Source organism: Ursus arctos, unplaced genomic scaffold (assembly GCF_023065955.2).
Source record: "Ursus arctos isolate Adak ecotype North America unplaced genomic scaffold, UrsArc2.0 scaffold_21, whole genome shotgun sequence".
NCBI lineage: Eukaryota > Metazoa > Chordata > Mammalia > Carnivora > Ursidae > Ursus > Ursus arctos.
In genome coordinates this window covers 41,528,869-41,553,351 of record NW_026622886.1, presented here as the reverse complement: position 1 = coordinate 41,553,351, position 24,483 = coordinate 41,528,869, and the positions used below count along the sequence as shown (strand labels likewise).

At 41.5% G+C, this 24,483-nt stretch overlaps 1 protein-coding gene and 1 pseudogene across 1 annotated transcript in view; both read right to left on the bottom strand.

Annotated features, from left to right (window-relative positions):
* Positions 1–24,483, bottom strand: part of GRIP1 (glutamate receptor interacting protein 1) — a 648,222-nt gene that overhangs the window by 502,648 nt on the left and 121,091 nt on the right. The window lies entirely within an intron of this gene.
* LOC113255918 (60S ribosomal protein L9-like) lies at positions 11,782–12,355 on the bottom strand (annotated as a pseudogene).

Below are 24,483 nucleotides of genomic sequence, written 5' to 3'. Positions count from 1 at the left end.
ATGATGAGATTCTTGCTTTTCTAATAGATTTTGGGCAGTTGAGATTTGGGGCAGATTTGGGGCAGATGAGATTTATAGGAAGAGGAAATAAGTAAATAAGTCCACAGGACTGTAAGACGAGTTCAAGAAACAATGCCAAAAGAACTCTTTTTCTTTTTTTCAAAGATTTTACTTATTTATTCGACAGAGATAGAGACAGCCAGCGAGAGAGGGAACACAAGCAGGGGGAGTGGGAGAGGAAGAAGCAGACTCCTAGCGGAGGAGCCCGATGTGGGGCTCGATCCCACAACGCCGGGATCACGCCCTGAGCCGAAGGCAGACACTTAACCGCTGTGCCACCCAGGCACCCCCAAAAGAATTCTTAAATATCCAAGTCAGAGATTTTTTTTTTTAATAGCTAAGTAAAGACCTCTACATACACACTGATGTCCACAAGTGAAACGGAGTGCAGAAGCACTAATGAGACGGGTTAGTGCAGACGGCCAAGCAGCACGCAAACTACCCAAACCTTCCGTGAGTCAGGCCAGCAGTGATAACCGGAGCATAAAAAGTCTGTGGAAAAACACCAAAAGAGGAGCGCCTGGATGGCTCAGTCGGTTAAGCGGCTGCCTGTGGCTCAGGTCATGATCCCAGGGTCCTGGAATCCAGCCCCGCTCCCAAGCCAGGATCCCTGCTCAGCGGGGAGTCTGCTTCTCCCTCCCCCTGCTTTTGGTGCTCTCGCTTGTTCTCTCTCTCTCTCCCTCTCAAATAAATAAATAAATAAAATCTTTTAAAAAAAAAGACAAAATGAAATAAAAATACATTCTCGAGTATGAGAAGCATAGTACACTATTCCTCTTACATTATATAGAAGAATGAATGAACATACACTGTTTTCATTTGTCCGAAGTCAGATGGAGGAAAATACAGAACATCAGGGACTTCTAAACCCGGAAGATACCCTAAAAACCACACACATTACGGTCAAACCTGTTTACAAGAAATTTTCCGAACGATAAAGAGAAAAGAGCACGAAAGTATGAATTATGATAAATTAACAGACTAGGCTGATTAGACATGTTAATACAGGAATAACGAGAAGACGCGTATTGACAGACTCTCCTCAAACACAGGCAAGGAAAACAGCATTCTCAAAGGAAGGGCTCCTTTCTCAATGTTAGCAAAGTCATTACCTCGCAATTCTTCAGAAAGAGTCACTGAGGAGTTTTTGTTGAAATTTCTCAGTGTTTTACAGTCAATGTTACCAGTTCCTCTGATAATAACTGCAGTCTTTTACATGTAATAATGTTCCCCACCACCTAAGGAGACTGCTACTGTAATTTTTTTCTCCTCTTCCAAATGGCCCATTAGCAAAAGAAAGGTCTATTCAGGACTTGCAAGGCCCCCATCGCTCGAAGCCAGCTACTGCTGAAAATCAAACTTTTAAAATAAGCCTGCTGCTCTCAATTATCCCTTAGCTCCTCCCGTGGTCACACTAGTGCAGTTCAGCTGAAAAGCCCGAGTTCGATTTCTGCCTCTACCACGGACCCGGCACTGAAATAGCAGGCCATCACCCTGCTTGGCTGAGCTCAGGTTTTCCACCTACAAAATGGGACAGCTGGATTAGATGGTCTTTCCAGTCCTTTCCAAATATGTCATCAAACTCTTCTTTACAATTTTAGGCTTCAATGTGCGTCCTTGGTTGGTAGGCCTGGAGGTTATTTGCTGTCAGACACTAAGAAGGCAGGCTGGTTAGGTGCAAAATCTACGCGCCTGTGCTCCAAATAGTCAGACTTTTGTTGGATGTGGACCCGTGAGTCAAAGCACATGGCACTAAGCTCCATTTTCCCATTAGAAATATAGCACTCCATTAAAATAACAAAGCTAATATGACCACAAATCACACCACTAAAAGCAAAGAAAAAAATAAATGCAGGAAGGCACAGTTGCATACGAACGATTTAATCTAATCATAATATTTTCCCAAGTCTGATTAGAAAGCTCACCGTTCTTTCATTATTTATTGAATATGTACTATGCGTGAGGTGCTGTGCCACATAGTCCTGTCAAGTAAAAAGCTTCCTTCCACACAGACATCACCCAACTTGTTCCGATATGCCCAGGTCTCAGAGCTTTCCCGGCATCCGAAGTCCTTCGTTACACGCTAACACCCTCCAAGTGAGGAAGTATCAATTTACCTCCTCAGACTTCTTACCTTACAGAACCTTCCACCCATTCAAGCGTGTGACTGAGCTTCTGTTGTACATGCTCTATTATTCAACTATCCTTTCAGAAATCATTAATGATTTTGGCTCCGATAAACATTATTTCAATAACTATGCGTGGCATGCTCAGCGTGTGTCAAGCAATATGTTAGGGGCTGGAGATACACGGGGAGCAAAGCAGTAGGAAAGTTCCCACCCCCGGAGAGCTTAACACTGAGCAGATACTGATTAAAGGCGAGTAAGATCAATAAGCCATGTCCCTGTGCTCTTGGCCATTCCTGTCACTATCATTAAGCGTTTATGTGGTTACCTCATGGATTTCAGTTCTTGAAACACAGTATGAACCCAGTAAATATTTTCTATAGAGACAGCCAGCGAGAGAGGGAACACAAACAGGGGGAGTGGGAGAGGAAGAAGCAGGCTCATAGCAGAAGAGCCCGAAGCGGGGCTCGATCCCATAACGCCGGGATCACGCCCTGAGCCGAAGGCAGACGCTTAACCGCTGTGCCACCCAGGCGCCCCTGAACCCAGTAAATATTTTCTAAATGAAACATTTCAGTCCCTCTCTTTTTCTGTTCACAAGAAGGAAACTGATGCTCCTTAAAATTTGGCTGCCACCAGTAAAGAAGAAATAGAACTCCCTACTAAAAGATCTTTAGTCATTTCTATAGACTCCTACTTATAGGAGTGATCGTCACCCACTATCTAACCTCCTCCTTCCTCTTTCCTAATGGAGCCATGACTTAGGTCAGGGTTTTCCCCTCTCAGGGCAGCCACAGTTCTCAAGGGAAATAGATCCTACCCCCAGATCCAAGGCTGAGTCCAGGCAGCCTACAATTCCCATGCTCACGTCATTAGGCTTCGTATTGATGGCTCAGGGGTGAGCACATGACCGAAGTTAACCAATCAGACTAGAGGAAAGAATTTTCAGACCACGGCTAGAGAACATGCCCTTTCTTTCACTACGATTAGGGACAACAGCTGCCAGAATTGGTGATTATCTTGTGACCGTGGTAGAAGCCAGCTTGAGAAAAAAGGTGGACACATGGAAGAGAGCAGAGCTGAGATCCTAGAAAAATGGGAATGGGGGCTACCCAGCTTCTGGCTGCTGGTTATGTGTGATAATATCTCTGCTTACTGCTTCTGCCAGCTTAAGCGGGGTTATCTGTTACTTAGAATTAAATATAATCTGATACGATCCTCTGGAAGCTATTGGTTGAACCCCAAACCAGGAGAGAAGAAAACATGCTTCTGAATACGTTCTATTTTCAAATATAAATTCTGATCATAAGGACAGCATATTTCTTCTGAGACCCAGTTGGGAAGTGAGGCATCTGTGAAATAGTTGTGAAGCAAAAACAATATTTACAACAAATAATTTATAAGGTGCTTTTCCCTCCCTACAAACGTGATATTTAATACCCTCCAGCCACCTGGGTGGTGTACTCGTTAAGCGTCTGCCTTCAGCTCAGGGTGTGATCCCAGGGTCCTGGGATGGAGCCCCGCATTGGGCCCTGTGCTCTGCTGGGAGCCTGCTTCTTCCTCTCCCACTCCCCCCGCTTGTGTTCCCTCTCTCGCTGGCTGTCTCTCTCTCTGTAAACAACTAAATAAAAGATTTTTTAAAATAAAAAAATAATTAAAAAAAATAAAGTTCTTTCTCTGAATTGAAAGGAGTTCCCTTAAAAGCAATAGGAAACAATCTACATTGGGTTACTCATTCAGTCATAGAGGAAAAGAGGTTAACAATAAATAACCCAAGAATGAAGAACTTTTAAAAGGATAGTGGATCACAGAATTGTAGCTGAAAAACTTCAGTGTCTAGATTCATGTTTCTCAAACCTTTCCACTGAAATTCATGATGGAAGCGTTATCATGAGTATAGAAATAAAGTGGCCTATGAAAAGCATGAAGTACCCTTGACATTTGACTTTTTAATCTGAAAAATACAAGGAAATTTTGTGTTCTAGCCCATAATATCATTTATATATAATTTCCACCAAACCCTTGTGAAATTAATAGCCCAGAAAGTTGCCCAGTGTCTATACTGTGGCTTTGGGTTGACCTTACCGACACACCACTGTGTATCTCCAGGGGTAGATGGTATGTTTACCCAAATGCAAGCATACTGCCACTGACCATTACCCTCCTATCACAGATCAGAGAACTGAGGCCAAGACAGGTTAAATAACTTGCCCAAAGTTCTGAAGATAGCTATTGGCAGAGCTGAGAACAGAATCAAAGTCATTCTAACTCTCAAGACCAGTACTCTTTCCAAATGCTTCTGCCAATCCTTGAATGAAAATAAGAACAACCCGAATTTCAAGTTTAATTAGAGCTACAGCTCTAATCAAATTCATGAGGCTGTGGGTCATTTCCTGAACATGCCTAGCCTCAGTGCCTTTGCATTTGCTATGTCTTTCCTCTAGAAGGCTCTTCCAACTCTCTGTATGGTTGGTTTCATCCCAGCATTCCTGTCTCAGCTCCAATGTTACCATTCCAGAGAAGAGGCTTTCCCTAGCCACCCTACCTAAACTGGTTCTCCCACCACCAGTTAAGCTCTACCTTACCATCTCATTTGGTTCCTTCATAGGCTATATCACAAGATGAAATGATCTTATTTATATATTTGTTCCCTTGAACATTGTTTCATTTCCTCCCTCTTGAATATAAACTCCACAGAAGAACAGACCTTTTCTGTCTCGGTCATTGCTCGCTACCACAATTGGGGGTTCATGATGTTTGAAAGATATTGTTTAATAATAAATGAATACCCTGCACTCTCCCACCTCTCTAGCTCTGCCCAAGCTGCCACTCTCCTAGATCCCTTTCCTCCCTCACATCTGCCTGCTCAAGTACTACCCATTCTAAGAACAACTCAAACTGTACATTTTTCAGGAAGCCCCCCCTAGGTCTACTTACCCGACTTGCTTGTGAGGACACTGAGGAGAGGAAACCTGTTTTATTCACATTAGTATTCCCAGATCCTAGCATAGGGTGGACCTCCGAACCCAGTCCTTGCCTTCAGTCACCTGCCTTTCTCATCTCAGTGCACTTTTTCTCTGTGCTCTAGAAGACAATTGTAAAGGTACCCTGCTTGTGACTGGCTATGTTTTCCCTTATGTCAATTCTATTCCTTAAACACTCCAATGCAAATTTTAATTCTGCCATATCATTCGTTTTTTCTCCTTGTCATCTTTTGCTCATGTCATCCAGGTTCTCTTTTTCACCTCAAAGCATTATGTCCTCTGAGCTTTAGGCCTTTCATTGAGTTTCTGCCTCCTTGTAGTCAATGTAGGATGCCTAAGCTATTCAAAATAGTATACTGATTCCTATAATAAATTATATTCTCTGATCAGCTTGATACTTCTTTCCTTTAATCTGCACTGCTACGTTGTGGGCTATGAACTTAGGGGTCCCTATGCTTTCAGCCTAGAAGGAGGGGAGTTCTATCCAGATACTGTATTGACCAAATAGGTAACTCAGAGAGCTCTTGGCACTTCTCACTGTCTGCCAGAGAGCAGGTCTAATCTCAAGTGTAAAGCAAAGGGAAGAGGAATGTGCCAGATCTATTCTGGCTCTAAAAGTCTTGGCTAATTCAGAGTAGCCCTAGTGGACCTAGGTGGAATCTTCTCCCAGTTCTGTCAAATGATAGAGTTTAGAAGTAGAGGAAAAACCACATCCACCAGCACGCACAGGGTAAAAGGTCTCCTAAACTGCAATGCATTCCTCCCCCACCCCCCTACACTATGTTCTGCCCTGTTGCTTCCTGAATTCATTGCCTTCAAATGGACATTGAAAGTGGAGGGAACAGAATTAAAGTCTCTCTCTTTTTTTTTTTTTTTAATATTTTATTTATTTATTTGACAGAGACAGCCAGCGAGAGAGGGAACACAAGCAGGGGGAGTGGGAGAGGAAGAAGCAGGCTTCCAGAGGAGGAGCCTGATGTGGGGCTCGATCCCAGAATGCTGGGATCACGCCCTGAGCCGAAGGCAGACGCCCAACAACTGCGCCACCCAGGCGCCCCCGGAATTAAAGTCTCTTAACCGGAAATAGAACAAAAGGACAAAGCAAGGGGTCAGGAACCCTTAAAAGTTGCTAAATTAAAGGACTGGAGTAAGAGAGAGAAAGAAGGAGCAGTCCAAGTGCTAAACAATAACTATGTCACGTCACAGAGATGACTTGAGGAGGAGGGAACGGTGAAATACTGCAGGGGGTGACCATCAACGTCAATGATTTCATCAAGAAAAAAGAATGAATATTGCATGATTAGGAGTTTCCTGATGTCCTTGAAATTTTCAGAAGGATAACAAAGAATATCACTCTGGCAGGTGATGAATCAATGAGCAGAATGATGACGAAAACCAGGGCTTATTGTGGAGGAAGATTGACAGTGAAATCCAGGGGAGAAATAGGGAATAGTCATCGATTTTAATATTTTAGGAGAGATGTTAAAATCTGCAAGCTCTATTTAAATCTGTAAGTAAAAGTAATTGTCATAATTTCCTTTTTTGAACTTGGGAAGACTATCTCGGGGTTAGAAAACTATGAGCATAGCCATTATGCACATCCTTTTTAAAATAAAGGGGCACAAGAGGAATGAGGAGAGAATTCAATCCCAGAAATGAGAAACAGGAGAATATGAGATAAAATACCAGTGAAGAAAGGCTCCATGAGTTGTCTAACACTGTATCCTTAAATTTCTTCCTTAATTCTGCCAAATCATCATGGAATTTTCGGACTTCTCTTTTTAGTATTTTGTTACATTGTTACATGACCCCAATATCAACTATAGATTATATGCCAAATTCTGAAGGTTTCTTACAACTAAATAAAGCAGTGAATTTGTACGGTTTGCTAGCTAGACATTATCATACCCATTGAACATGAAGATTACTGGAGAAGAAAATATATGTATTCTTATAAGTAAGGAAAAGTCATTTAATATTTCCTTTCATATCTTACACTCTGGAAGCATCAAAAAGCTATTCTTTTGAACTACAACCCAGCAAGACTAGGTGAAAACATAAAGGCTCTTAGCCATAAGCAAATTTGGTAAAGTGGAAGCCAAGAACTAGGAGTATTGTGTGTCTCAGTTAAAATCTACAACCCCAAAGAGAGCCTCATGAGGATTCTATCCACCCAGGAGCAAAAAAAGCACAAACTAGCAGACATTCACCCCATCATTCTAAGCATCTACTGGTACTTAATTGTTTTTACTTCATTAGTCATTTGAGAAAGGTACCAAATTGGAAACTCTTCCACTCTAAGAATTAATTCCCACCCTGGAAATGAATCATCAGAATCATCCAGCAACTGCTTAAATATTTTAACTTTTAAAGGGATACACTCAGAGACACCTGGGTGGCTCAGTCCATTAAGTGTCGGACTCTTGATTTTGTCTCAGGTCATGATCTCAGGGTTGTGAGATGGAGCCCCACATCAGGCTCTGCTCTGGGCACGGAGCCTGCTTAACATTCTCTCTCTCCCTCTCCCCCCACAACCATTTCTCTCTCTATCCCTCTCTCCCTTTCTCCCTCCCTCTCTTAAAAAAATAAATAAATAAAAAGTGGGGGGAGGGATACTCAAGCAAGTATTTATTGAGGACCCCTATATAGCAGGTTCTGAGACTTAAGCAAATAGGTCCCTTAGTTGGACATTCAATTAGATCTCTTAGTCAATTGAACAGAAGAATAAAGATTATATATACTAAAGAAATAATATCCAAGACATTAACTCAAGGGGCAAAACTCAGAAGGACAGAAAGACTCATAGATTATCCATGTGGTTTAGGGGCAGTGAGCCTTGCAAGGGGTGATATTCTAAAAGGCAGCGACTTTCATTTTTATTAATAATCCTTCCTCCTACATGTGGCATCTTTTAGCCTTTAGTCGAATTTTCCTTCTGGACACTGGACTTGCTGGCTGAGCGTAAGTTTCCAAAGCAAATTAACTTTTGGTGATCCGACCTAACCCTTCTCTTGGGTAGTCGATACAAACGGAGGTGGGTACCACTTTGCCAATCTAAAAGCATGACCGAGATAGTAGCTCTTCCCAGAGGAGCCGTCCAAGGGTTCGGGATCATCAACATGTGAATTCTCCAGAGAGATCTACAGCAAAAGATGAGATCACTGTGTGTAATTAAACTAAAAATAAATTCTGTCTTATGTTATATGGAAATGACTGCTGACATTTTCCCCAAACATAACTCTAGTCTTAGGATAGCTTAGCTCTGCTTAGCATTTTGTTGATTTTAAAATTCACTTATCATATTAAACAAATAATTTCTGTTATTTACTTCTTCCTCTATGCTGTTTCATCAGAGTATACATCTTAGTCTCTGCATATTCGGTTCATTCAACAAAAATTAATTGGGGCCCTACTATGTACCAGCCACCGTCATAGGCTCTGAGGACACCATAATGCGATGAAATGAAGAAAGTGACATCTCTGACCTCTTAGATTGCACATTTCAGTGGATGGATATCTCATATACAGTGTGGCAGTGTACATTCATTGAAGTGAAATCGGCTTCCCTTCTTAAAGCTGGAAATATTTGAATAGTGTCAGGGATCTAAACGTGTCACTAAGCAACTTCTATTCTGCACAGTATTCAACAATAGCCCAGACCTAAACCTTAGCAGAGTCATATAATATTCCTTGGACTTTTTTTTTTCCTCCTTATGGCAGTTTGCTCCTTTGCAGACCTTGGTGCCTTCAACGGATGTCTTCTTTCTCCATTCCTAACCCCACCAGCCTTTCTCAGTGGCATTACTCCTTGTCCCAAAGTGAACGAACACATCCTCGTTGAGCTTGCCTTCTTGCATAAGACCACTTTGTTCTGAATGGTGCTTTCTTGTCCTAGGGCTCCTCGTCTAAAAAGATCTTCAAGATCTGCTTACTGTGGCATACGATGTGATCACTTCTCACCTTTCCAGGTCATTTCGCACAGCTCACTCTCTATTTCACAGAATTGTTCTTGTTTCTCTATTGCAGCTCCGTCTCACCTCCAGGTCTTTGCTCTTGCTTTCCACACCACTTAGCAGCGGCCACTCTGCCAGGCAAAGCTCTTATTCATCCTTTCATACTTAGTTCAGGCACTACCTCCTCCAGGAAACTTTCTCTGACCTTTGCATCTCTACTCCCTGGGGGCCTTTCAGCTCTCCTCTTCTCCACTTGCACGATACAGAAGAAAGAACCACAGTAACTCCATGTACAATGTATCGTAATCATCTAGCAGGAGACCTGAAAGGGGCAATAGAGTCCTGGTCATGTTTGGGGACCAGCACCTCACACAGTGCCCTGCAAGTGGCAGATACCAAAAAAAACATGTTCACTGATACACGCTTGAACGTATTTAAAAGACATACTTCGAGACATTTTTATAGTAAAAATTGCAAGTGACAAATTACCAAGTTCCTCCTACACCAAACAATGTTTCTTCACCCGATCTAATGTTTTTCTTCTTCTTTTCGTAATTTGTAATAAAGTTTTATTGTCAGTGTAGAAGAACAGTAGGGAAAACATCTTAGTAGCTTTCAGTGTGTAAAATTTATAATGTGTTTCTTCTTTTTCAACACAAGTTTATGTAGTTTTTTGTTCTAACTAGATATTAAACACAAGATGAATGCTTGTTTAAACTTGAAAAATCCTACAGGGATCATGGAAGTTGATAGAGGAAACACAGTAAGCAACTGAACACATATTTGTTATGAGATTTACCCTCTGCCCAGGAGACACCAGAAAGAACTTCATTAGCAAAGCTCTTCCTTCGCCTATGAGGTAATGAAAGGGGAATTGCCAAAGCCCTCGAGCCAAGGAGTGGGTGACATCAACTTCATCCTGAGCAATTTAAATCCATCTTCAATGCCCTGGCTTCCAGAAGAGGCCTGGACGAAAGAGATGAGCTAAACACGCTTTCATTTACCATGACTTTATGCCCCTCTAACAAAGAGATGAACTTCAGCTTTGATTGTGGCTATCCCCCTCGGAGTCGGGATGTTCTCATCTCAGTTAGCTGCTTCTTTCTTATCTCTGGGCAGGCTATAGTTTGGTAAGATTCATATGCCAAATTATTCTTGAATTTCTGTCTGTTGTATAATAAAGAATGTGTCTGGTCTCTGTCCCAGGTTGCTGGGACTGAATTTCTAAATTCGGAATTGAGAGACAGGAATGTCTTTGTTCTTCACAGTAGGTCCTCAGACCACAGGAGAGTTTATGTTAATGAAGCAGCTCCAGTGGGCCCCAGGACGACTGCAGGGGGGGGGGGGCTGGCGGTGCTAGAAAGACCAACCATGTGATTAGAGGGTTGGGACTTTGAGCCAAGGCTCTGATGAGCTTCCTGGTAGGTGGCCACATTAATGTGTCTGGAGGGCAATGTGTCCAGATTCCAAAGGGAAAACACATGAAAGTCCTGTGTCCAAGACCCTTCCAGACCTTGCCCTGTATGTCTTTTCACTTGGCTAGTTCTGATTTGTATCCTTTATAATAAAAATGTAACTGTAAGCACCATGCTTTCCTGTTTTCTGTGGGTTGTTCTAGTGAATTATCAAACCTGAGGCAGTTGGAAGATACTCTGAATTTGTAGTGGCCTGGGGACCCCCAAATTTGCAGCTGACATCTGAAGTGAGGGCAGCCTTGTCAGGAATTCTGCCCTTAACCTGGGGAATCTCCTTGGGGTGGTTAGCATCACAACTGTATTACATTGTTCTACTATGGTAACCCCGGGATCACCATGTTTATTCAGCATGAATACAAAATGCCAGGCCTGGTGTCAGGGGACCTGGGTCCAGAGTCAAACCTGCCATTTAATAGCCCTGTGATCTTGAGCAAGCCACATAACTGTTCTGAGTGTCAGTGTTCCCATCAGTGAATGAGAGGGGCTGGACTCAGTGGCTTCTGCCATTTTCCAACTTTCTACTGCTCCTCAATCTGGAGAAACCAATGATCACTTTTTCCTCTGAATGATTTTCATCTATATTCTTCTCTTATTAGCAACGGCTTACGGATGGCTTTAAGGCCTTTGCACCTGCTGTTTCCTCTACCTGGAACACCCCACTCCCAGATACCTGCATGCCTTACTGCTAACTTTCTCCAAGGCTTTCCTGCACAAATGTCGTGTTTCTGTTAATCCTCACTGGCCATGTGATTTATAATTTCAACACCCACCCGTCACACTCGGCCACTCCCTTCTCTGCTGTATCTTATTCCATGACATTTATCATTAACTAACATATTATATATGACAATGGCTTTTTTCCCCCTCAAATCACTACAGCTTTTATTGCATCTTTAAAGTGCCACAAATAGGGGCGCCTGGGTGGCGCAGTTGTTAAGCGTCTGCCTTCGGCTCAGGGCGTGATCCTGGCGTTCTGGGATCGAGCCCCACATCAGGCTCCCTGATCCACTGGGAGCCTGCTTCTTCCTCTCCCACTCCCCCTGCTTGTGTTCCCTGTCTCTCTGCTGTCTCTCTCTCTCTGTCGAATGAATGAATAAAATCTTAAAAAAAAAAAAAAATACCAGAAATAAATCTGAAAAATCCTCCAGCATCTTGCTGTTCCTGTAGCTGGACAACTTAGATCTTATTCGTCAGCCCACTGAATTGTTCCTTTTTCAGAAACATAGACACCATCTCCAAATTTTCTGATATCCTTGTTTTTAACTGTTGTGGCTTGCTGAATCAAAGCAGCTGAGTTCGATACATTTCCTTCAAGAATTAACTTATCTTTCCGGGCTTGAGATACTGAACAGGCAACATCTGGCCTCATCCGAACCCTGCGGATGTATTTTTGTATTTTTCACCCAAGAAATTTCAGATTTCAACAAGAGAACCATTCTCCTGAATAACAACATTGATGGGGAAGTGAGCATACACAGACGTCATCTCGTAACAGATGCCCAGTGTAACGTCCTTGATCGTGTTCAGTACGTGACTACAAGACAGTGCGAACAGTAGCCAGTTCTCCTCTGTTTCCCCCCATTGTCACCTCGGAGCCTCTTCTTCTTCCTTCCAAGGAGACTGAGTTCTACAATGATGTAACTAAAGTCCGCCCACAGAGTTCCTCTGGGGCCCTTCACAGCAATGACGCGTCCCTTCAGAGCGATGTCGACGTTTTCTGGAACGTCGACGGTCTGACTGCTGAAAATGGTCTTCATTTTTGCAGTAGATGTAAAGAGAGGACACAGGCTTCTATTTCATCTATTTCTTCAGTAGAATGGAAGCTCCACGAAAGCAAGGACCTTTACTGTTTGTCCACAGCTTTACATTCAATACCTAGAAAAGTGCGTGACAAAGAGCTCACAAATGAATATTAATAAATATTTCACAAATGAATCAAGGATTAGCTTTTCTGAGATCGGGTAGGCACAGCAGCTTGATTAAGTAGTCCATATGCTCATGCCCAAAATAACTGTAAAAATTACTCCCCTACAGTTCAGAATGACTAGGAGCAAGGGTGTGGTGATAGGTAATAACAGAATGCTAGGAACTGTGGTCAGAAAGAGGAACTTTGGAGGTTAAGAGATTTGAGGATGATAAGGATCAAAGAATGGAGATGATGATGATGAGTGAAGTGGACATGACATAAGACAACTGAAAGAGAGAAAGAAAGATCATAGATATTAGAATCTACAAAGATGACAATGGGGAAAGGCATAGGGAAATCGTAGAGCAACTGATGCCACTGTAACTCTGAAAAGTGAGAAATTATTTTCTTGGTTCCAGCAAAGGTTATGGGGAACAGGTGATATAAGAGAAAGGGAACAATAGTTTAAACTGCCCAATATAGTAGCCACTGGACACGAGAGGCTAGTAAGCACCTGAAATGTGGCTAGTCTGAATTGGGATGTGTTGTAAAAGTGGAATATGAATGCCAGACTTGAAAGACTTATTGTGAATAAGAAAAGTAAAGCATACCATTAAAAATGTTTACGTTGGGGGTGCCTTGGTGGCTCAGTCAGTTAAGCATCCAACTCTTGACTTCAGCTCAGGTCATGATCTCATGCATCTGGCTCTGCACTGGGCATGGAGCCTGCTTGGGACACCCTCTCTCCTTCTCTCTCTCCCCCTCCTCCCCTCCCCTGAGCATGCTCACGCACTCTCTTTCTCTCTAGAGGGGAAAAATGTTTAGTTACATGTTAAAATGATAATTTTTGAATGTATTAGACTAAATAAAATGTGTAATTAAAAATAATTTCACCTATTTCTTTTTACTTTTTTTTTTTTTTTTTTACTGTGGCTAACAGAATGTTTAAAATTACCTATGAAGGCTGGTATTACATTTCTATTGGTAGCACCAGTCTAGAAGTGTCCAAGAGATGTATGAAGAATTCTACAGGTTTGATACCAGCCTCTACGAATCTGGAGAAACGAAATAAGGCATGACCTCCACTGGAGAAGTTTGCTAAAGAAGTGGTGTCTTCAAAGGAAGGCAAAGTTTTAATCTCAGGGAAGAAATAAAGATTTATTTATTTATTTATTTATGAGAGAGAGAGAGAGAGAGAGAGAGAGACTGAGCTGGGGGAGGGGAAAGAGAAAGAGAGGGAGAGAGAATCCAGAAGCAGACTCCCAGCTGAGTTCGCAGCCCGATGCAGGGCTAGATCCCAGGACCCCAAGATCATGACCTGAGTTGAAACCTAGAGCTGGCCACTCAACTGACTGAGCCACCCAGGTGCCCCATCTCAGGGAGGATATAAAATGATTATTTGAAAGAAAGGATATGCTAAAGGTGTTAACTGACATGCTAAAGGTTAGAGGTATTAACTGACACTCTGGCCATAATCATACTGCAATATACAAATGTATCAAATCGACATGCCGTACACCTTAAATTTATACAGTATTATAAGTTAATTATAGCCCAATTTAAAAAAAGAAGAAGAAAAGGGATAGTTTAGGTGTCAGAGGCAGACTGGCATATCTAAATCACAGGAGAGATAGGGACTTTGACGTTCACCTAATCCATGCTGGCTCCAAACCCAACAGTACTTCCTTTAGTCAAGACCAAATTCCCTTTGGGAGATGGGGTGGATGAACAAGGCATCCAGTTATAATGCCGCCAATCAACAAACATTTATTAAGGACTTAATACATCCTGGGCTCTAGGGATCTAAAATATGAATAAGTTCCTGGCTTCAAATTGTTCTCAGGCCAGTAGGAGAGACAGGTATATAAAAATCGATAAATTCCAATACATATCCTGGCAAATACAGTAATTGAGTATAAACTAGCCCTCGAGGTCAGAGCCAAGAATGAGATGTACACAGTTTAAGTTCTGTGTAGCTATTTCAACTAGGGCAGAGAATGCAGAAATAGCCCATTCAGCACAATTTTAACTCTAGCTACGAAAGGGTCATGTCTCCTTTTACTTAAAAACATTAAAGCTTTTGTCTGGGGAAAAAAGTAAGACTTTGCAGTTATAAAGGAAAATAACTGATAGTTTACAAATGTACTTCACTCTCTCTCATTTAAAGTATAACTATAACTTATTCAAAAACTTTAAAAAGACTGGGGCACCTGGGTGGCTCAGTCAGTTGGGCATCTGCCCTTGGCTCAGGTCATGATCTCGGGGTCTTGGAGTCCAGCCCCACGTCAGGTTCTCTGCTCAATGGAGAGTCTGCTTTTCCCTCTGCTTCTGCCCCTCCACCCACTCATGCACGCACTCTCTCTCTCTCTCAAATGAATAAAATCTTAAAAAAAAAAAAAACTTTAAAAATACCAGCTTATATTCTGCAATATTATTTTCAGATGTCTTTACATAAAACAAGATGTGCATATAACTGCTACCTGCTTTCACTATCTTAAGATGCCAGATGGTTACAAAAGAGAGTAATATTTCTTTCATTTTCCTAATTTCCTTCAAAAATTATAATACAGTTTGTTTGGTATAGTTAGTTTCCAAAAGGTATAATAAGAAACAGCAAAATCTCATTAGTAGAAACAAATCAGCCTGTGTATACCTTTTTGGTTCTTCTCATTTTCTCAAAGGCACCACAGGAAAGGTGAAGATAACTGCTGGTAACAACGTGTGTGTGTGTGTGTGTGTGTGTGTGTGTGTGTGTGTGTACGCGCACTGGGGAGGGGTGTTGCACGTTCATGTTTGGGGCACGAACCAATCATCTCTGGAGCTCATCCGGTTAGAAGAGACCCATGGCAGAAAGAGAGGCATGGCCATTAGAATCAAAACAAAACCTAGATCCAAATCTCACCACCGTGGCTTATTAAATTTAAAATCTTGGGAATGTCAATCAACTCCCAGAACTTCAATTTCATCATCAAAATAATGGAGGCAATGTGCTATGCACCCCCAACACTGTGAAAATAATATGAACATTCCGGCACACGGTAAGTGCACAGTAAGTGTTAGTTCTCCAATCCTTTTCCTTCCCTCCTGGTTGTGGCCCCGTAGCCCCAAAAGAAGGACAAAATTACATCAATCAGAGTAGTAATAAGCATTGTTTTCCTACAGGTGCCAGCACATCAGTGAAGCCAGTCAACCATATCTCATGTATTAAAATGGAAGAACATGTTTTCAGAATAAAAATGTCATTAATTTCTGTTAAAAATTAACTGCTGCTAGCAAAATTAATCCAAGCTAATTGAATAGTCCTTGAAAAGCAGGTAAATCACCATGGCCATCATAGACTATTGACTCGGTTTCTACAAAGCTAAAAAGCAAATTATAGAAAGTTGAAATGAGAATCTTCTCCTTATCAACATGAATAAAGGCTCGTAAACGTCACCTGCTAAATTCCAACAATCTAAGATTCAAAAGAAGACTAATGTCTTAAAATAACCCTAGGAGGATGTGTTTTTATCAGTAAAATCACTTGCCTTAAATCTTCTGTGGGAAGAAGATATAAATTTATTTTTATTTAGTACCACTTTCCATATTTGATATCAAAGTCTCCTTTTTTATTTGAGTTAGTACAATCCCCACCAAAAAAAGGTTCTAAGGAAAACAATCACACATTTGATTAAAGCACAATGCTGAGTACAATCTTCAGTGAACAGAGCACTCAATGAATACACAGCAAATGACCAAAAAAGCAGAAAAAGCAATCACGCCTTAAATATAACATGTTACGACAAGATGGTACATGAATTCATATGACTTTTTTTTTTTTTAAATCCACTCAGGACAGGTAGAGTCAACTTTGTGGATGAGGAGACTCAGAGAGGAAGACTTGCCCAAAGTCACACATCCTAAGTGGACTAGAAACCACATCAGCTGATTCATCTTCCCACCTTTAAAATCTTAGTGTTGGAACACCCCCACAGACCCCACAGGTCTCAGTCTCTCTGGTGATACAGGAATCCTATCAATAACATTCTTGACACATGGTTATTTGGTCTCTGGTTAGCAGTTCCAATGACTCATTCCTTTTATAAGGTCACCATTGCCATTTCTGAAATGTCTTCTTTACAATGAATCTAAATCTTCTCCCTAGTTAGTTTTAATCCCAGGTCCTGAGCTACAGGACAGAGCGAATCCTCCCTCCATAAAAGAGCTGGTTCCCCAAAGCTCTTTGGATTTCAAAGCTAAATAGTCCTTCCACCCATATGGTTTTACCATGAGGTGCTGCTAAGGACATTATCAAACTATCATGTCTGAAAACCCTTGCTCATTCCTATCTTCCCATCTCTTCCCACCTTTTGATTTTCATTTCATACTACCCTGAGGTGTTTCAAACAGAATCAAAAATAGACTGATAAATAAAAGAATGTACAATTAAATGAAACCCAGCCACATAACCATGACCTTCCTCAATTACTGATCTTCCTGAAATATCTAGCACTCTGCAGTAGACAATTATTTATCCAGAGAATCTAAATCTGCAAGGATCAACCGAGTTATCAAGTCTTCATCTTTTACATTCAAAGACAGAATTCATCCAACCACCTATACAACAAGCATTTAATGAGCACCAATTACACACCATGCCCTATCCTAGGCTCTACGGCAAGTTCTACCAACAGAAGAACCGGTAAGACAGAGTTTCTACACTGAAAATGGGTATAACACTATTATTATCAAATAACTTTCACTGAGCCTTTACTGTGTGTCAAGCACAGTTCTAAATGCTTTCATGGATTAATTCACTTAATCTTCACAAGGACCATAGGTAGATGTTATTGTGATCCTTATCTTCTGATGAGGAAACCAAGTCCCAGAGGGTTTGGGGAATTTACCCAAGGTCTCCTAGCGAAGGAGAGCATACAAAATTTCAAAGTAAATAGAGCATACAGAATTTCAAAGTAAATAGTTTCTTTCTTTTCCCAGGCTTCTTCTTTTTTTTTTTTTTTTAATTTTTCCTTTCAGCTTTTGTATTGCTTCCTGGCTACCCCAGCATCTTTACTAATGCTAAGTAATGTGCGGTTTTCTTCAGTCACAAATTACAATAGTATGTAGATAACTACCAGCCATAACACTACTACTTTTGCTCTTCCTGCTTTCTTTGACCCAATTCTTCTCCCCTGTACACAAATGACCAAGGTCAGCAGAAGGGCACTCCAAATTGGACTTGGCACTTGAACTGAATAGTGAGGTGTTTTGTTTTTGTTTTTGAAGATTTTATTTATTTATTTGTCAGAGAAAGAGAGAGAGTGAGAGCACAAGCAGGGGGAGGGGCAGAGGGAGAGGGAAAGGCAGACTCCCCACTGAGCAAGGAGCCCGATGCAGGACTTGATCCCAGGACCCTGAGATTATGACCTGAGCCGAAGGCAGACGTTTCACCGACTCAGCCACCCAGGCATCCCAGTGAGGTATATTTTAAATAGTCTGGGGGAAAGGGGATATATTATTTCAGAGTGTCTATTACTAACTATGTCTGACATCCTTCATTCGAAGCAATTCCTGGTAAGAAAGGCAGATTGGAATAAGCAGTGTGTGCTGTAACACCAAGACTCCTTCTGCAGATGGTGCTTCGTGACCATGTGGGTTTGTAAAGAGGGGCACAAATGTGAAACTTCAAAGATTCCTCTGTTGATGATTTTGTCCTATAATCTCATCCAGAACTCTCCGTCTTCCTTATTGTCACATCTAAAATGATCCTGGATTTCCCTGCTTAACGCCCCATCTGAAGGTCATCTAAGAGTTATGCTGGAGAGGGGAAGGGCAGAGTAGAGAGGGCACAGCATATACAAAGGCCCCAAGATGGGAAGGTTCTGGGGATTCCAAGAACAAGTGCCAGGTTGGGAAGGAAAGGGAGGGAACATGGTCAAGGAAGACCTCTCTGATGAGAGGATCCTTGAGTGACATGAGGAACCACAGTCTATATAAACATACAACTGATATTCATAAGCTGATTTCCTCTATGAAGTGTTATAGGTATTAAAGACATCTTTATTAAAAAGGTAGCATTACAAATATTTGCCTTTAATGTTATCTATATTCCCCTTTTCTGTGAAATTGCTTCAGTTCATGACAAATGCAAAAGAAAAGCAGTATGCAGGTCCCTGACTTTTTAAAAGGGAACTAGCATTTCAGCAAGTACATTTACAGATCCCTCTGTTTGTGAATTTTCATTTGATAGATATCATAATCATCTTTTTAATTTTGGGACCATAGTACATTTACAAGGGGTTCGGTTTGTGTGTCTTGTTTATTTCATTAAAAAGGATCTTCATTGGTCCCTAAAAATGCCATGTAACTAAAAATGTACTGAAACAGTGGGAGAATCTAATTCAATATATATATTCTTAAAGTTTCCTTTGTCTCCATTTGAAGCAGACATCTGAGACCTATCTAACAACCTCATAGGTTAAGTATTTATTAAGGTTCACCTTGACCCAGGTAATCTGAAAAAAAAAAAAAAACTAATACTGCTGAAATCTATCGTCTTCAATCTTTCTCTAATACCCTGAGATGATTCAGAATTCCAACCTCCAGGCTTTCAGGGGTTAATCCGTTCCCACGGATTCTCCCACTTAGAGTTTCCGTGCCAGAGGTGATCAGATGCCCTTCTCCACACTGTGGACAGAAAGGCTGGAGAGAAGTTGTTGTGCTATGAAAGAGCACTCCTTCCTCAGCCCGGGAAACTCATTTACCCCTCAGGCTTTTGATCTGTTAGATAAAGAGGTTAGACTCTATAATCTCGAAGGCCCTCAAATGCTAGGCTTCTGTGAATTGTGAAAGACTTGATTTTCTCCTTTATAAAGTTTTAGCATGACAGAGAGCCTGACCCTGAGGCTACTATAAAAAGTCTATCTTTCTCCTGTAAAAGGCTATGTCCTTCTAGGTAAATGTGAGGTACAGCTGGAAATTCGCATCGATAAAGTGGAGGACTGATTCATTTTAGTGAGAACACCAAACATTTTCAATGGGCACTTTGCTGTGCAAAGGCCAGTGTATCTACTCTCAGCGTTGAAGGGGGGAGGAACTCTGTGAGGAAGTGTGCAGTTAGAGAACACTAGGATGTGCAAGAAAATCCCGTGAACTGATGAGCTGATGGGGGAGGGGAGGGGGAATGACAGGAGAGTGACACAGAGGATCAGAAAGGGAACGGTAACTGTTTTCTCCTGGACTGCAGGGCCCAGATGTCACTCAAAGGGCCGCCACTGAGATGTTCTGTACTCATTCTTTGTCAAAGGTTTTAAAGTCAAATTATGCAGGAGGTTTTTAATACAGAGTTGCCATTCTCTCTCATGGGATAAGAAGATATACTATGGAAACATTCATCTAACTGTTATAATAGAAATGGAGCCCAAAGGTCATCTTCAACCATGATACCCTTTAAAATCCACAAATGATGGGTATTAAGGGGGCATGTGTGGTGATGAGCTCTGGGTGTTGAACGCAACTCATGAATCGTTGAACACTACATCAAAAACTAATGATATACTATATGTTGGCTAACTGAACATAATAATTTAAAAAATCCAAATATGTTTGGCTCAAACATCCATCAGATTAATTCACCAAATTAATGGGTTAATTAACCAATTATTTCTGATTATTCTAATAATTCCATATCCTCCTCCGTATTTCAGCAAGCTTTGGAGACTTAGGTGCTCTGGCTCTGGTTTTCTACTTCAGCTGAATTCTCATCCACTGTTAGATGCCCTCCGCCGTTTCTTTTCCCTGACCTCTCCACGGACCCAGACTTGGAACTCCCCAGTATCCCTCCCTTCTTCCCGCTATAGATATTTAGAATTCTTGCACTTAGCAGAGCATTTAGAGGAAGATGGTGGGTCCGGGGGAGGTGTTACTGCATAGAACTGCCCAGTCAACAATTTAACTTTTTCCTAAAAAACGTTTCTACTTTCTTCCCCGCAAGAATTTCATGGGGCCATTCTATTTAGGTCCCTCATTTTTGCTTGCTCCTCTCTACCCCCTGCTTCCCACAATGTCCAAGAAAATTCTACATAATCTCCCTCTATTATTTAGAGCAATTCAATCCTCTCCACTCCTATCTTACAAATTTAATTGCAGGCCTACCTTTGAAAAATCCAAACCCAGAAGAGAGCCTGAGATTACAGTCTTTCCGTAAAAATGATTGGCAGTTCATAGATAGTAGTTATGGTTTTAAATAATAACATTTTCCACTACAAATATATTCAAATACATGCTCTAAAGGATGGATATCAATTCTAAACAAGAGTTAGTCGAAGTATATTATCATGAGTTCTGAAATTGGCATCAAGAGTGTATCATTCTTTATATACTTAAATACAGTTATTCTCAAATTTTAGCATGCATCAGAATCAACTGGAGGGCTTGGTAAACCACAGATTGCTGGGTCCCATCTCCAAGGTCTTGGATTTCAGTAAGTTTGCAAATTTGCACTTCAGCCATGCTCCAGGCGTGACTAATACTCTGTCCCTTTAAGCAGCTCTGCTTGAACAGAAATTGTCACCCCCTCCACCCGAGGAGGGCAGGAAGAGCAATAGAGTGCTTTTACTAACACAACGGCTGGAGCTTGCTGCTGAAGGCGTAGGTAGCGAATACCTTCACCTGTCCCCTCTCAGCCCACATATGGTGATGAATCACGCTGTTCCCACGGAGTCTATTTCCTGTAAGATCTACTGTGCGAGGGCTGGTGTGGTCTGCACATTCATCACCGCTCCCAGACCCCTGTCACCACAGTAGCGAGAAGGATATGCTTGGGCCTTCCGTGATAAATGTGGAAGTGTTTAAAAGAGGATGCTCATTTTCCATCACCATAGTTTCCCCTTAATCACCGTGATTGTTGCTGATTACTCCTGAATGCTGGCGGAGGAGAATATGTAAAGAGTGAGAAGTTTCAAGGAGATGAAAACAGTTGACACGGTACCCAAGGCTTCATGTGTTTAGCTTTTAGACGCGGCGATAATTTCCGTGCTCTTCCGAGCAGGTGACAGATGGGCGACTTCTGACGTCGGAAGGACTGAGCTCTGATTTGATGGCGGCTCCCACGACATCACTGACAAAGCATTGTGAACGAGCACTGTAACCACAACTGGAGCCACTGTTCAGCATCAACTACTCGGTGTCGTCTCTCCAGAGAGATTTCTCCCGAGACAGGCTACTTCCGCAGGGCTCCTTAAATTTGCTGGCCTAATCAGTAGCCAAGCCTAAGACATACAGCCGCGCCGTAGGAGGCTCTGTAAGCAACATCTGCAGCCGAAATTGAAGAACCACCTCCACGCCTCACTGTAGTAAGGGGAGCTGCTCCTACGCGGGTATTTCTGTCTCCTTTGTCACTTATTTAGTTATTTACAGAGTCATCTCAAGGATGCAGGACCTCGCTGTTTATAAAAGAATGGCCCACAAAACCCTTCCGTAAAGTGAGCTTACTTCAGAGCGTCAGATCACGTCAAGACATACAAACCACTCGGGGCGCCTGGGTGGCACAGCGGTTAAGCGTCTGCCTTCGGCTCAGGGCGTGGTCCCGGCGTTATGGGATCGAGCCCCACATCAGGCTCCTCCGCTATGAGCCTGCTTCTTCCTCTCCCACTCCCCCTGCTTGTGTTCCCTCTCTCGCTGGCTGTCTCTATCTCTGTCGAATAAATAAATAAAATCTTAAAAAAAAAAAAAAAAAAGACATACAAACCACTCTCACTGCAGCAAAGAAAGCTTCAAACTAAAAATCTCATGATGTGTTTATTCCCAAGGCCGGGTTTTAAAGGCTTACATTAGAAAACTGACTTATAAAGTTCATGTTTCTATACATCGGAAATATTAGAGTACTTTAAATTGCCACTATAGATCCTTGTGGGTGGGGGCAGACTTTACGATTTGTCTTTAGATAGTATTTAGTCAGTTTCTCAGACATGGGGTCTGTTATGTATCTATTTGCTCTTTGTTCTCTTCCCTCTTCTCTACTTCATTTAGCTGAGTGATCTGGGGCAGGACTATGTAAAGAGCTCTTGACATGAAAACGTATTCAATCATCACACTTTACTGGGCAGATCCTATCTTAAGGACAGTGTCACACGAAGGGGAGCCCAAGACAAATAAGTGAGGGTGCCTGTCCTAAAGAAGCCCACAGTCCAGGGGGTGGGGAGAGAGAGATATGCCCCTAGATGAACTCCTGTAAAACAGGGTAGGAAAACAAATGTGTAAGTACAGCACACTGGGGACAGCAGGTAAGGAGAGATGAACTTCTCAGGGACGTGAAGAAGGAAGGCTACAGATGGAGGCTTTGTCTGAGCTGGGTTTCAGAGAACACATCCATAAATGGAAGAAGAGAAAGGGAGAGAATGGAAAGATATTCATACAGGTTCTACCTTTTCTTCAATTTGCATCAAGAACAAATTCCTAAATACCTAGCAGAGAAAGTGGAAATTGTAGAATTTTATTTTATGTCTCCTTTCACTTCCATTTTTAGCCAGTGTTAGGGAATCTCTCTTATAAATTACTAAAGATGTGTTACAACTAAAAGCATAAACTAGAAGCACATAGATGACCTGATAAGGGAGAGGAAATTAAAAAAAGAAATAGAAGAACTTTTCCTCCAATTCAGCATTGTTTCCTACTTTTCACCAAAATAATCTAGTTTAACCAAAAAGCAAGTGGTTAAATTTAGTTGAAAGTGTTTTGTAATGGGGACTTCGGCTCTCTAAGAAAATGATTTAAGACATGATTATGGGCACTCTATACTATAATTTTAAATTACTGATTATTTAAAAAGCTGTTACGAAAAAAAGTATGTATATTAACCCTAGTTGTATCTGGTTCCTAGAGAAAAAGTCCTGAGACTTTTCTATAAAGGGAACCAAATCATAAAACAAACAAACAACAACAACACAAAAAGCAAGTAGAAATATCCTTCTAACTGGGGGAAGAGTCATAAACCATTTTCCTCCAGTTTTACTCCGAGCAAAAGAAGTCAAATGAAAGGTCTGTTTTTACAAAAAAACTGCTGGTCTACATGGTCTGAATGCAAATCTTGGCTACGATAGGACTTAGCGAGCCCAACGGCTAATGGTTGCAATGAACTGATAAAGAATAAAAGATGAATGGAAAATATATCTTTCTCTTTCTTTTATAAACTCTTCTAGAAGAATGTCTGCCTTACTAAAGTTGAACTGTCTTAATGGCAAACTGTGTATCTTATTCTTAAAAAAAAAGGACATCAGTGCTAACCATCCTTACCTCTCTGACTGGCCATGGCATGCCATCAACCAGGTCTTTTAAGCACCCCTCAAAAGTTGGCTCTCCAAATCTAAGGTCATGAACTAATAACAGATGTAAGAATTCTGTTCCCTTAGACTTTCCTTCTCACATGTTTCTTTCCCATCTATAACTTCATCAGGAGCCACCTGGATGGCTCAGTTGGTAAAGTATCTACCATCTGCTCAGATCATAATCCCAGGGTCCTGGAATCAGCCCACACTGGGGCTCCCAGCTCATCAGGGAGCCTGCTTCTCCCTCTCCCTCTGTCCATCCCCTCCACCCCCAGCTTGTGCTCGGGCACATCTCTCGCTTTCTCTCTCAAATGAATAAATAAAATCCTTGGGAAAAAAAAAAACCCACTTCATCAAAACATTATCAAAACCTTCCTGACCCTTCTGATTTCTGAACTCAAAACCAAATTTAATGTCCATATTGTACTACATGTTTTTAGATACAAAAATAAAGGGAATTCCACAACAGCTAATAGTTCTCAAAAGTAATATTTCAAAGTGCTAGCTGGAAAACAATTTTGGTATATTAACTCTCCTATATTTTAAGTGAGATAGTGTCCTCAACCCTCAAAAAACATTTTCCTTTCTTCAGTCAAAATAATTTTCTTGAATTAGGGGTGCCCGGCTGGCTCAGTCAGGTAGACCATGCAACTCTCGATCTAGGGATTGTAAATTC